Source organism: Oryctolagus cuniculus, chromosome 12 (genome assembly GCF_964237555.1).
Source record: "Oryctolagus cuniculus chromosome 12, mOryCun1.1, whole genome shotgun sequence".
NCBI lineage: Eukaryota > Metazoa > Chordata > Mammalia > Lagomorpha > Leporidae > Oryctolagus > Oryctolagus cuniculus.
Window position 1 is genome coordinate 92,312,783 of NC_091443.1, and position 14,489 is coordinate 92,327,271.

At 55.5% G+C, this 14,489-nt stretch overlaps 1 long non-coding RNA gene across 1 annotated transcript; it reads left to right on the forward strand.

Moving 5' to 3' along the window:
• The first annotated feature begins 8,783 nt into the window (after positions 1-8,783).
• Positions 8,784-12,165, forward strand: LOC103345467 (uncharacterized). Its single transcript, XR_515353.4, has 3 exons — positions 8,784-8,959; positions 11,212-11,379; positions 11,477-12,165. It is a non-coding gene; the product is annotated as an uncharacterized lncRNA (long non-coding RNA).
• The last annotated feature ends 2,324 nt before the right edge of the window (positions 12,166-14,489 follow it).

The window sequence follows — 14,489 nt, forward strand, 5'->3', positions numbered from 1 at the left end:
AAAATATTAATGGCAGGAATTATCCCAGATTCTAGAACAGGCAGGAGACTAACCTTTCCGGGCTTAACCCTTTCTTGTCGAGCGGGGAGTTGGTCAGCCGAGAGAGGCCCGGGGAGTGTGAGTGCTGTGGGCTTCCGTGGAGGGAGCGCCATCCTGGGCCTGCAGCTGGGACTGCCCCAGGGGTCAGGATGCCCTGGTGCCGCTCGTTCCCACAGGGGGGCTTGGGGCCCCCCCCCAAACCCATAATCATCCATATGTCTGTTCTGGAACCTGGGTGATTGGCCATTTTTGTCTTGGTTAAAAAGCCCATTCAAATGGCAGACTGGAGAGAATGCAGACGGAGGGCCCATGGGCTTCTCAAGGGAGCTTTACTCTGCACCGTGGGATCTGGGCTAAAGGGTGAGCCAAGGGAGGGTCACAGGCTCAGCGGTCAGGGTCCAGTGGTTGGGGGGAGGCCCTGGACCCCCGGATCCATCCTGGTGTTAGCGCTGGGCACACTGAAGCCCCAGGAACGCAAGGCTGAGTCCCAGGCCCCACGGCCTCATTTAGCCACACTGGGGCCTGCCTGCCCACGAGGGCACCTGTGTGTTTCTGAGGGGGACAGGGTGGAGAAGCACAGGACGGCGTGTGGTCCACACCCGAACGGCAGGGGGACAGGCACAGGGCGAAAATGGGACTGTGGGGAGGGCGGAGACCCCAGCTCGTCTGCCGTGGCGGCCAGCGGTGTCTCGGAGTGGAAAACGCAGGCAAGAAAGGCAACGCCAGTGACCGAGAAGTTGGATCCCGGTGCTCTCGGCGCGTTCAGAGTTGCCGCAGGTAATTCAGCTCCGGCAGACACACGCGGTCCCCGTTTCACAGACTACGATCCCGGGAAACCTCCAAGATCCCACTTAGGATCTGTAGGGATCTGCAATCCTGCAATGGCTCCTGGGATATCTGTTGGTCAATAACTGCAGAACTAGAGAGGTTCTGAAAGGGGCGTCCACAGAGGGAGGAAGGAGGCGTTCTGAGGTGCTCCGAGCAGACTGGGGAAACCGTACATGAGTCCCTTTGAACCGTCTTCCGTATCAGTCAGTGTGATGACCTGCATGGGGCCCCCAGCGTACCCAGGCCTGGGTCGCTGGTGTCGGTGAATGTGGCAGAAGGGACTCGGCAGCTAAGCACCTCGAGGTGGGGGAGGGTCCTGGGTGACCCAGGAGGGCCCAAGGGAATCACAGCATCTCTCAAAGACGGAGGTAGGAGGGTCGGAGTGATGTCATCGCAGGACAGAGGCCGTGGCCACCAGCCGAGACTCGAAGGTGCCTGCCGGAAGTGGAGGAGTTCGATCCTGGAGCCGCCAGCAAGAGCCAGTCCTGCAAGCACCTTGCTATCAGCCCAGGGAGGCTACTGGGAACGTGTCACCTTCCAGACGTGCGGAGAGGAGCGCCTGTGTGATGTGTTCAGCCATGCTGGACTTACCTCGAGCTGACCGTCTCCACGTCGCTCTCCCACTCCTGGGCCTCGGGCCTGGCTGGAGCCTGCGGTGGGTTCTTGGGCTCCACCTGTGGGCTCACCAGGGCGTGTCAGGGGCATGCTGTTCTCCAGGCCATGGCCAAAGCATGAGAGAGGACCAGCAGCTCCCCTGCTGGCATTTCAGGTCTGAGACACCCCATCCCGCCCACCCTCCCTCCCTGGGCCAGGGCAAATTCTCCTGGCCCCCTGGGAACGAGACACCGGCACGGATGAAGTGCAGTCGCCTGGCAGGGAGCTCTGGCGCGTACAAACCTGCTGCACTCGGTGTGACGCGGCATCCCCCCTCCACGCCCCTGTGAGCACGGAACACCACGGGACAGGCGCACGGAGACCAGGCGTACCGAGGCAGTAGCCCTTCAGAAGTCCAGGGCGTAGAACTTGACCGAGCCTGGAAGAATGGATTCAACCCAGCCGATTAGGGCGGTTGAAGCATCTGGGATGTTTTCATGCAGGGTCAAGGCCGTCTTCCCTGGGGAATCCTCCCCTGAGCCTGCCTTCTCTGCCACCTGAGATCCGTGCTGTCCTTGGAGAGTGAACTGCTGCCCTGCACCCTGCTGCACCTGGCCTGGGGCTTGTGGGACGCTGTCCTCCGAGCCCAAGCGTCCCCTGCCCACTGGTGGGGACGGGAAAGACACAGACAAGTGGGCGGAGCAGGTCTCTCACCAGAAGTCTGGGCATCCCGAACACCACACAGGGCTTCTCCTGGAATGGAGATGAGAACTTCCCCCCATTGCCTTAAAGACCAGGCAGAGGAACAACATGTCACCCTCCCCCACCCCCACTCCGGCATGGGTGCCTGCCAGCCCTCTGCTCGCAGAGAGAACAGCACACAGTGGGGGGTGTGGCTCGTGCCTGTGTCCAGCAGCAGTGGGGCGAGGCCGTGGACACGCAGGGACCTTGCTGCCCTGTCACCGCCACCCCGGTCCCGCTCCCCCCGCCCCGCCCCCATGACCAGACGGCTTGGCCTCTCTGGGGGAACTGTGACTTATTTGACACAGTAATTAGCCTATTTCCATGTAGCGCATTTTAACAGGGGCCATTACAGCCCCATAAAAGGAAACAATGGTGCCATAAATCCCAGGATCAATAGAAGGGAAAGTGCTGAGGCTGGAGGCCGCTTCCTCCCGGGCTCCAGAGGGGCTTGAAGAGGGAAGCTCCCTGCAAGCTGGGGGGACAGGGTGGGGGGTGGCTAGAGCACCCGCCCAACTGGTCTGTGGGCGTGGACCCTGTGCCATGCTCTCCTTGGACCTCCGGGAGGCAGAGAGAGGCACAGGCAAGGCACAGGCAAGGAGTGAAAGGAGTGCCGGGCACTTGGGGCCGCCTGATGTTGGGCTTTGCTGAGATGGGGAGGCAGGAGGGTGTGAGCTTAAAGGTATAAGGCTGCTTTTTGAAGAGATGAAAATGTCCTAAAATCGACCGTGGCACTGGGTGTACAACTCCGTGGCAAAATTAAAAGCTGTTGAATCACGTGTTTAAAAATATTTATTTATTTATTTATTTGAGAGAGAGGGAGATAGTTCACTCCTCAATTGATTGTAATGGCCAGGGCTGGTCCAGGCCAAAACCAGGAGCCTGGAACTCCAGGAGCCACTGGCCAGCTGGCTCCCCCTGGGAGATTCAGCCGCAAGTCCCTCATTTCCTGGGACAAAAACCAAGGCCCAGAGAGGGAAACTCACTTCCCTGTAGTCACCCAGCAATCAAGGGCTGAAGCCAGCGCCCCCTGCAGCATCAGCGCTGGCTCCCGGGGGTGCTGGGCCCTCTGCCACAGCCAGGATTTATAGCCTTGGCCCAGCCAAGTCCGAGGTCCCAGCCCCCTGGGGAGTGGCCCTTGGAGCTGGCCAGAAGCGCCAGGCCCCATGAGACACACAACAGAGAGGGCAGCCCGGCTGTGATGCAGCGCTCCGATCTGGACCCCACAGTCTGCTGTGCTGCGTGGGGTGCTTGTTCCACACACGCGTTTCCTCTGGGGACACCATGCCTGTGGTTTTCTTTCTTCCACTGTGTGTGGTGGGGGGAGGGGACAGTGGAGGGAGAGGGATTGCTGAGCCTGTTGCAGGATCCAGGTGTTTGCCGGCTGCTGCGCCACTGGATGACTTGGGATTTCGCCAAGGCTTGCTCCTGCCTGTAGCTGAGCCCTACTGTGTGCCAGGTGCTTAATGCCCACAGCCTCACAAGGGCTCCAAATGGCAGAATGAATCGTCCTTGCTCCAAGGATGGGGCCAGGCCAGCTTGGGGAGGTCACTTGAAGCGCCTGGGTCAGCAGGAGGTGGATCCCTAGGCTTTGTGTCCACTGCACCAGTCGCTGCAGCCACCCTGTTGTCCTGAGGGGGGCGCCCTTCATACCTATCATGCCAGCTCCTCCTCCTTCTTCTTTTTTTATTTTTTGACAGGCAGAGTGGACAGTGAGAGAGAGAGACAGAGAGAAAGGTCTTCCTTTGCTGTTGGTTCACCCTCCAATGGCATGCTGCGGCCAGCGCACTGTGCTGATCCGATGGCAGGAGCCAGGTACTTATCCTGGTCTCCCATGGGGTGCAGGGCCCAAGCACTTGGGCCATCCTCCACTGCACTCCCTGGCCACAGCAGAGAGCTGGCCTGGAAGAGGGACAACCGGGACAGAATCCGGTGCCCCGACCGGGACTAGAACCCGGTGTGCCGGCGCCGCAAGGCGGAGGATTAGCCTAGTGAGCCGCGGCGTCGGCCCCAGCTCCTCCTTCTTAGGACCGCATTCCCATCTGCATGGTGCCATCGGCCTCCCGAGCTGATCAGACTTCATGCTCTCTTCCTGGCCCACTGTTTAGGTTTTCTGTTGATTCTCCGACCTCCTGAGCTCAGAGATGGGCTGTTGCAGCGTCTCTCAGTGAGGGAGAAGCCAAGGTCAAGGCTGTCGATGGCCGGGCTGCAGCTTGCCTCTTCGTCTCTTGTCTCACAGTGTACTAGGCTGCCCTCTCGCTGCCAGTGCCTCTCTCCATGGAGTCCTGCAGGGACACGCGAAGCCTACCCCGCTGCAAGGAGGTGGGCAGGGCCCTCCATCCCCTGCTTTGGGCTTTCTTCTTCCTGATTCTCTCTTGTCTCTGTGAGTGGGAATCGTACCTCACTTCCAGCCTGCTTTGAGAGAAAGGCCAGAGGATCACCAGGGGCCACGGCTCTGGACAAAGCTGCTTCTCCGGGAGGTGGGAAACCTGGAATCTAGGTGCGGGGGCTGCACTGACCCCTCTGGCCAGCGGCTTTGCCTCGCCAGGCCTCAGTTTCCCAGTCTTGTTTTGGGGGTGCAACTGTGCCTGCCCCTATCCTGCCTCAGGGGGCTGGTCTCAGCCTCGAGGGGGTCCTGGGGGTGGTAGAACTTTGTGAGATGCGAGCCCAGTGTGTTCCTGTTGACTCTCTGTGGGTGAATTCCTGGCTGCCAGCACTCATTCCGGGCAGGTGTCATTTACTTGGGTCTTGGGGACCGACCTGGACTGTGAGTGCCTTCTGTGCCTGCTTGGCATAGAGTCTGCAACTCTGGTTCCCTGGAAATGGGGTCCAACCCTGCTCAACACCCATCCACCCGGTGTCCCTACCCGCTCCCTCCTCGCCACTTCTCCCTGCAGGGGTGGGAGTCAGCGGCTGTCCATGCATCAGCTTAAACAGGCGGCAGCTGAGGCCACGTGGCAAGATGCCATCAACAAGAGACCAGGGCTTCTGCCTGTCATGTTGCACTATTGTCTTACCAAAATGCATATGGGCTGCACAGTGTAATGATTTCATAGTGAATAAATGGTATTCATTAAGCCACTAAGAGAAAAGGAGGAGGAATCTGCATTGATTTGAGTGCATTCTTTGCAATACAAACGATGTAGGTTTTTATCACTGGAAAAAAAAAATCTCAATTGCGTTTCTTGAACCAAATGAAGCTAGGGCATTTTCACACCTTGATTAGAAAGAAAACAAAGCACAAACCCAGAGAGAAGAAAAACACCAAGCCGTTCAGCACCGTGGCCAGTAGAGTGTCCCGCGGATACACAGGACATCATGTGTGCACACATGTGTGGCGTCATGTGTGCACATGTGTGACCACACAGCCTCGGCACATTTTTCTCCCAGCAGTGACTTGCAAAGCAGGGGGTCCAGGGCCGCTGGGCGCTGGAGGGGCCCAGAGCAGTCACTCTGTCGCCACCACCCGGTGGAGCTAGCAAGGGTGAGAGGGGAGCAGCTTAGGAATGGCCCTTCCCAGAGCCTGCGGGGAGCCACACCCAGACAGTCACTCCCTGTGACTCCTACCTGGCTTACCCGGCCTGCACTGGGCTCCTTGTCTCGGTCAGGTGGGTGGTCCTGGTCCCTGACCGCCCTGCCCAGGGCTGCCCCCAGGGGTCTTCCCCAGACTCCAAAGCTGAGGGCCTGTGGGCCCCGTGTGGGCTGCATACTGGTTTATTCGGACCCCAGTTTTTCTCGGTACTTCAATGGCTGCCATTATGGACATGTCGAGTGTTTTCATCTTAGCAAACCCTGGCTTTTTTTGCAAACTTGGAAATGTGACCGCACTGGGCCACCATTGCCGGGGCCGGCCGAGTCCCCTCTGTACCCCGGTCCCCACCTACCAGCCTCTCTCATGTCCCTGACTCCCTGGGCCTGTGGTACCTGTGTTTGCGATCTGTGCTCGGCTCTGTCTTCATTTTATGGATGAGGAACCTGGGCTGGTTTAAAAGTAGCCTCCGAAGCTCTAAGGGTACATTTCTTCTCCAGCTCCAAGCCCCACTGGCCCAAACCAGCCAGGCCAAGAGGAGATGCTGAGATGCGGGAGCTCAGCCCCCACTCCCACTCCCCCCACGTGGAATGCACCCTCCCCGCCCCACAGCTGTGCATTTGCTCAGGTGACAGCTCCCAGGCAGCCTGGGCTGATTTTTCCACCCAGGGGCAGGGGTGGGTTTTGTTAACAGTAAGTGACAGCCTCTCGCGCGGCTCCTTCATAACCATTCTTCAGCTCTCCCGCTGGGCTGGGGATCCAATTTTCACACAACAGGCTGCCTAGCAGATGGGGACCCAGGGTGGCCTCCAGCTGAGAGTTTAGGTGCTGGAATGTAGGTGGCTTTTAACCAGGCTCGCTGCTGCCAGCACCCAGCCTCAGAGAATTTTCATGGAAGGTGTGGAGCCAAATCCCTCTCAAAAACCCAACAACAGCCAAACACACACACACACACACACACACACGCCCAACAAAGCCACAGTTTTCTTTGCTCCCCTAAACCAGATGGCAGATGGGATGGAACCAACGGCACACAGATTCAATTGTTTGTTTATTTAACGTTGTGTGTAATATGGATCTGTGGGCCCTTGCAAGGAAACACCAACCTTCTAAGCAAAGAGGTGACGAAGCTGTCAAACCTCAGCGCAGCCGAAGGAGGAGGCGCTCCCGGGGGGGCTGGCGTAGACAGGGACCAAGGAGACCCAAGCGCAGGGCCGGCTGCCTGCATCTCTGGCTGAGAACCCAGGGGCCCTGGGTGAGCGCTGCCTGGTGCTCGCTCCCTTTCTGTTGCTTGCCTTTTGTGGATTCCGCCACGGGAGGAACGCGTGTGCGTCATTTCTGAGACAGCTGTGCCGGCATCGCTCGGGCTGCTGACGCCAAAGACCCTGGAGAGAAAGGCCAGGCCCCTTGGGAAAGGCGTTCTTCCGCCGAGCCCCCGAGGGTTTGTGAGAGCAGGGAAGGAGTCTCTGGAGACGCAGCGGTGGTCTCTTTGCTCTTCAGCTTCTGGGGGGCGTGGGGCTAGCTGAAATAATCACCTGTGTCGATTAGGATTCTTTTGGTTACAAGTGGCAGAAAGCCAACCCAAACTATTGTACATAGGGAAGCGATTCGGCCAGGAAAGTGCAAATGGCTGCAGAAGGCCGGGTGCACCCTGGGCCTCCCTTTCTGGATCTCAGCCACCGTAGCTCCACATAACCCCAAACTGCTCGGGACGCTCATCCTAGCAGCCCAGCAGCCCAGCAGAACAAGAGCCTCCTACCGGCTCTGTCTGATTGGCTCTGCTTGACATATGTGCTCACTTTCTGACCAATCATGATGGCCACAGACTTGAGGTGGCCCTGACTGGCCAAAACTGGGCATTGTGAGCTGGGGGTGGGGGTGGGGGAGAGGCACCCTGCACATGGCATAGCATAGATCCCCCGTGGAGGAAAGGGAGAGGTGTCCACTTTAGCTTGTGTCCTCTTCCTCAATTCATGTATGTCTTTTGTTAACTGATGCTATCATGTGTGTGTCTTTCACAAGGAGCAATCCTAAAAATCATTAACAACGGGAGCAATCCCACTTTGAAAAAAAGCAAACAACAGAGTCGATTCTAGAACATACTGCGCAGGGCAGTTCTTGGCGCAAGTGTTGTGCACTCATTGACGAAGAGTGCCGGAGCCAGAGGGGGCGGTGGAGCTCAAGCTGTTGGTAACATTTGGGTACAGATGAGATCATGGAGGCACAGAGCGGGGCTGCTTTGCCCAAAGCCTCCTCGTAAGTCCTTTGCAGATCCCAAAACCCTGACGTGGGGCCCAGCGTTCTTTCTGGCCCTCGTCTGACTACTGCCTCTCGCCTTTCCGAGTCTGTTTCCCTGGGCTGGGTTCCACGTGGACTCCTGAGACCCTGGCTCTGGAATCTTGCTAGGAGTTGACTGGCAAAAGTTTCCTACTAATGTGTCAACTCGTGAGAGCAGAACTGAATTTCCCAGGACTGTGTGGGCCCTCCAGATCCAAAAGAATTCACACGCGAGAACGACCTCTGTATTTGTTGATTGTTGAGCAGCCGATCGCGGCCAGGTCCCGACACATGCTTTTTATTTTATAGTGGCTGTGCGGTCTGAGACCACGCACGATGTAGCTCGTGCCTCCACCTGGGGTCTCACAAGGTGCTGGCCAGGTAGCATTCTGGGAAACACACCCACTTTGGCGCTCCCTCCGGCTGTACTTAGGAGCTCCAGTCTTTTGTTGGCGGTGGGCTGGAGGCTGACTTCTGGTTCCAGAAACTTCCGGCCATGGCCCCATGGCTCACGGGCTTGGTCAACACCACTGATTCATTCATTGGGTCAGCAGGAAGGATGGCTCGTTCACCGTCTCCACACGCAGTCCAGCGGGGACGACGAACTTCTGCTAGATGCTGGCCGTACAGGAAGGCTTCGCCGCTGAAGGGCGTGAAGTCATGAAGAGAGTCACAGTAAGGGGCTGGAGCAGTGGCAGGATGAGCCTGGGGGCTCCAGGGAGTGAGGAACCCCCAGCCAGGATTCCGAGCAGAAGCCTGGATTGTCTGTGCTAAGGAGAAGGCCCCCCCACCCCCCGGCCACCAGCAATCCCCGGGGAAGGCAGACGTTCTTAGAATTGTTTCAGGCAGCCGGGCTGTCAGGATGATGGGTTCTGCACCCAGCAGCTGAACAAAAGAAGAAAACAGTCCCAACAAGGCCCTTCTCACTGCCTCTGACCTCGGAGTGGAGCTGTAAGTGCAAAATCTGTCATCTATTAATCTGTTAGAAGTCGACAAAAGGGACTTTGATCAGGGGTTGTTTCTCCCCCCCGTCTCAAGTTTCCTGATGACACACAATCACCCGCTTCAGCCAGAGCCCGGAAGCGCGGCCGTGGGCTTTGGCTCATTTCAACCCCAGCGTGCCCCCCATCCCTCCCCCCGGGGCTTTCTCCCCACCCCGTATTAACTGGCCTGTAAGTGGTTACATATGTTCCCTCTTGCGTGCCAGTCGGAGTCTGTTGTTTGAACTTCCCAGCTATTTGGGAACACAGAAGCGGTGGGAAATGGAACCTTCCAGAACAAGTCACACTCACTCTGACCTCCCGAGTTTTTACTTCCTCTGTCGCTTTAGGACTTGTGCCCCTCCCCCTCACTCCCACGCCCCGCCATCGTGAGGTGGGCCCACCCTAACTGTGCAGCCCTGCTCTTAGAACCGGGGAAGCCAGCAGGGACCTTAGGGTCACCCAGACCAGAGCTTCTTGTCTCGAAGTTAAGGACACTGAAGATCAAAGAGGGCAGGCAGATTTTTTCCGAGGGAAATATTTGTTCAGAGTCTATTGTGTGCTGATTTCCTAGTTACATTCTCTCATTTCGTCACCCAAAGAACAAGTTGGGGATCACATGGAGAGATGGCTGCAGACTAAGCAGATGGCCCTAGGACTGCGCTGCCTAGGATTTCGCCCTGCCCTGAGCACTGCCCAGCTGGCTCGTCTTGGGCAAGTTGTTCAGGTTCTCTGGATGCTAGGGTGCTGGTCAGCACAGGGCTATCATGAGCGCCGACTTCAAAGGGTTGTCGTGAAGCTTCGGTGACTGTTGTTAAAGGCTTAGATCCGTGTATGGTACACAGAAAGCGCTCATCAACTTGGAACAGGTGCTGCTCCGAGAGGCAGGGTAGCACAGGGGCTTTGAGCCTGATTCTGCAGCAGGCTGTTCTTGGTTTGACTCTCCGCTGCACCAGTGACTGGTCACATGAGTCTCGCATTTCCATCTGCCATCTGCAAAATGAGGGGATATTCCTGACGGCTTGGGGGTCCCTCAGTGAAGTGCTTAGTTTCCCACATGGTCACCTTGCAGTAAGTTTCACCAGTTGGCACTGCCCATGCAACCTCATGGAGCTGTCCATCAATCCTCCAGAGACCTCTTTTCATTATGAATTGACTTAAAAATTATTAGTAACAGCATCAGGGAGAAGAGATTTTATCCAAGAAGACAAAGGAAATGCAAAAAAAAAAAAAAAAGGATAGGATCAAAGCAGAGCACATAAATTTTTAAAAATAATGCGAAATTTGGAAGGTGAAAACTCTCAGAAAGTCAAACAAGATTAACAGATTAAAAATGGCATTGTGGGGCAGCAGGTAAAGCTGCCATCTGCAGTGCTGGCATCACATATGGGCACTGGTTTGAGTCCTGGCTGCTCCACTTCTGATCCAGCTCCCTGCTAATACACCTGGGAAGGCAGCAGAGGATGGCCCAAGTGCTTGGGCCCTGCACCCATGTGGGAGATATGGAGGAAGCTCCTGGCTCCTGGCTTCAGTCTAGCCCAGCCCTGGCCATTGTGACTATTTGGGGTGTGAACCAGTGGATGGAAGATCTCTCTCTCTCTCTCTCTCTCTCTCTCTCTCTGTAAATCTACCTTTCAAATAAATACAATTAATCTTTTAAGAATATAGGATAGAAAGATAAGAAAATTGGAGGATCTCTCTAGAATGTCTATCACTTAAATAGTAAGAATTCCAAGAAGAGAAAAATGGAGAAAATGCAAGGAAAGCACTCTTCACCAAAGTAATACAATAAAATCCCCAGAACTGCAATCATGAGTTTACTTGTCTGAATCCACCATGTGTTCAACATCATAAATGACTAAGAGACTCACATGGGGGCAGAATACTGTTAAAGAATGCCAAGGATAAAGAAGACATAATGAAAATTCCCAGAAAAAGAAAAATGGAAAGCAAGCAAGCACAAAGCATGCATAAAAGATCAGGATAAGCTCTCTGCTATGGCCTGGGAAAGCAGTAGAAGATGGCCCAAGTGCTTGGGCCCCTGCACCCCTGTGGGAAACCTGGAAGAAGCTCCTGGCTCCTAGTTTTGGATCGGTGTAACTCTGGCCATTGCAGCCATTTCAGGAGTGGACCAGCTATCTAAGATTTCTCTCTCTGTGTCTCTCCCTCTCTCTGTAACTCTGCCTGTTAAGTAAAAAATAAATCTTTTTTTTTTCTTCAAAGATCAGGATACAGGATGGCAATGGATTTCTCATCAGCAGCTCTGCGAAGCTGACTTTGCTGACTGTGGAATTCTATACCCAGCCAAAGTATCAATCAAGGGTGGGCTTTTCAGCAGCAACACTGGATGCTGGGAGCAAAGAAACAACAACTTCCAAATTCTGCAGAAAGGTGAATTGTGAAACTGAATTAATACTCAGCCAAAAAACAATCCGGCAGGAGCTGTAAAGACATTCTAAAAATGCAAATTTGCCTTTTTTTGTTTCAGGATGCTTTTGAAGGACTATGCTTTGGAAATGAGGGAGTCTGTGAAGAAAGAGGAAGGCGTGGAGCCCACAAAGGGAACGAAGAAGAAACTGGAGTGATTCTGACACTGAGGAAAGAGATGCCAGGATTCCTGCAGGGTCCAGGCACGGTCCATCAGCTCTCCCTGCCTGCGGACTCTAGCTCCCTAGCTGGTGCTGCAGATCCAGAACAGCTCACCGAGTCCCCTTCCAGCCCCATCTGGCTTCCTCACTACCTCACCCACTGCAGATCCTGAGCCACCTCCTGTTCCCTCCACTGGGCAAACAGAGACTTCTGGCTCCTTCCATGCCTTGTAGAAATTTAGGAGGATGGGCCTGCTGTTACCTATTGTCTTGAGTTGAATGCCCCACCCTAGTTGTTCCATCTTCTTCGTGTTTTTTTTTTTTTTCAATTTGCAAGGGTGGAGACCAGATAGGTTGATAGATAGGAATATACTCCCGCATGGACTCACCCCCGAGATGTTCACCATGGGCTGGAGTCAGGAGCCTGGCTTTCAATCCAGATCTCCCACACGGAGACCACCACTGAGACAACCACTGGTGAGAAGCTGCAGTCAGGAGCCAGATCCAGGAACTGAACCCTGAGCACTCGGGATACGGGTGTCTGAGCCGGCAGGCTACAAGCTTGATCCCCCTCATCTTATAAACAGGATGATAACAAGACCAGTTTGAGATTTGCATGCGTTAATATTTGCAAAGCACTAAGAGTGGCATCCGGCATACAGCTATGCCATATCAGTATTTATTAATATGTTATATAATGATGTGAAGATGAACTTATAGTAGGCTGGAAATCTGTAGCTTTGAACTTCAGCTACTGTTGGATCCGTCAGCTCCTGACGGTCATATATGCAGGCTACCCCAAATGCCTTTTCCTTGAGGCATATCTACCCATGCCAACTTAAGTCTCCCCACCCCGATTCCTGCTGAGCACACGTCAGCAGCTGCCCACTGTTTGGAGAAAGAAGTCAGGCTCTCTTCCCCAGCCCACTAGGATTCCCCCGGCCGGCCTCCCCAGGGTCTCTTCAAACCCACCCCTCTCTCCTGCCCATCCTCCAGCCCCGAGAGGCCTTTCATGAACCCTGCTTCCTCTGGTCTCCGGATCTCACCCATGCTCTTCCTCCTGCCTGGCTTCCTCTTCTGGCTAACGTGCCGTTGTTCCATTAGCTGCTTCCCACAGAGCCCTTGCAACATCGTTGACCTTAGCAGGCCACGGCTCCTGCGAAGACGCCTTCTCTGAACTCGTGGGAGGGGAGCTAGCCCGAGACGGAGTCTCGCAGCCCCGGGTCAGGTTGCTCACACATCCAGCATGGCATCTGCACTTGTTTGTGTCGCCCACCCAGCCATTCATCCTTTCAACACAGCCTACTGAGTGTCTATTGTCTCCTGGGGCCTTAACCATGCAGCACTGAACCACATAGACAGAGGCCCTGGCCCTTGGCAAACACGGAGCGGCTATTCGATGTCTTTGTCTCGTTAACCAGCCGCAGCATCAGGGCAGGCATCCTGTTTGCTTCTTTGCTCACCACTGCATGCCTGGTGTCTAAAACCGACCCGGCAGACGGCAGGCCTGGGTACACGGCTGTAGAGAAATCAGCCCGAGGAACGTGGCTGCTTTCCCTGAGAGAACAGGGGACGGGGGCACCTGCTGTGCACTCGGCGATCTCTTCAGGCCTCCTCCAAGCGCTGCCAGGAAGCAGAGGTGCTGACAGCAGTTTAGCAAGAGGGCAAAGGAGGAAAAGAGAGGCCGCGCCCAGGCAGATGCTTGCTGCGGTTTCCTTGGCGAGTGGTCCTCCCCCCATCGCCTGCTCCGGGCCCCTGCTACTCTGGCCGCAGAACCAGGCCAGCCTTGCAGATCCACAGAGGAAGAGGGGGCTGGGCAGGACGCTGGTGAGCGGGCTAGCCTGTGACTCATCTGGAGAAGCGGTGTCAGGCCTGGCGGTGCACCCCAGGCGTGTTGGTGTCTCGCTTCCCCACAGGCATTCAGCCCCTTCATTTCACCCTGAGGTTTAGGGCTTCCCCTAGAGCTCTGGGTAAGCAAGCGCGGCCGGGGTGCTTTGCATAAGCGTGGGAAGTCTTGGAAGTAGAAAAAGAAGATGGGGACTAAAGTGAGGCCACGCTGGGGCGTTGGGGGAGGGCGCCGGTTGTCCCCTTCCTCGAAGAGTCGTCACGCACTCATGCTCCTTGTATGAGTGGATTGCAGAAGAATCTAGCAGTGACACCAAAGCGGTCAGAAGGGTTTTACGCCCCTTGCCCCAGTCCTCACCATCCCCAGTCAGGGGAGAGCTGGGGCAGTGAGGAAGAACTAGAAAGCACAAGGCCCTAGCAAGCTGAGACACAGCAGGCTTAAGCCTAGTACCCAAGCCAGTCCTGGGGCTCCACACAGTGTGAGTTACACAAAAGCTTTTTCCATGAGTTGGAGGAACAGGGGATGTCAAAGCCGAGCCGACCGATTTGGGGTCCAGCTCTGTCACTTTTCTGTGCTGGGCTCCTGTGTTTTTCCTTGAGAAAGGCTCTGCCTGTCTCTGCTGCTCATTTTCACCTTGTATGAAAATCTTCCCTGGCCCCAGAGGGTCACGAGCATCACAGTGGACCGCGCCTTGTACAGGCCAAAAGACTAGCAGGTGCATTTCCATGGCAGGAGCCCTCCCGAACCGTCTTCAGTCAACTCACTGCTAGATTAGCCAGCGAGCCCGGTGCTCATGCCCAGCATACACTAACCCTGTGAATCTAGCAGCTCCCAAGGAAGTCGCTCGCTGATTTTCCTGGACACGTGGGTTCCCATCAGTTAAGCTTGGTGTGCTCACCAAGTGGGACCTGTGCTTGTTCTCAAACTCCACCTGTTACTGATTAAATAATGCAGTTAGACCTTCCGTGATGCAATGACGTATGAATGCGAAAACATTGAGTTGCTTTGTTGCAAGTGAAGGTGAGTGCTTGGGGGAGCATCATACAATAACCGAACAACCTTCTGGT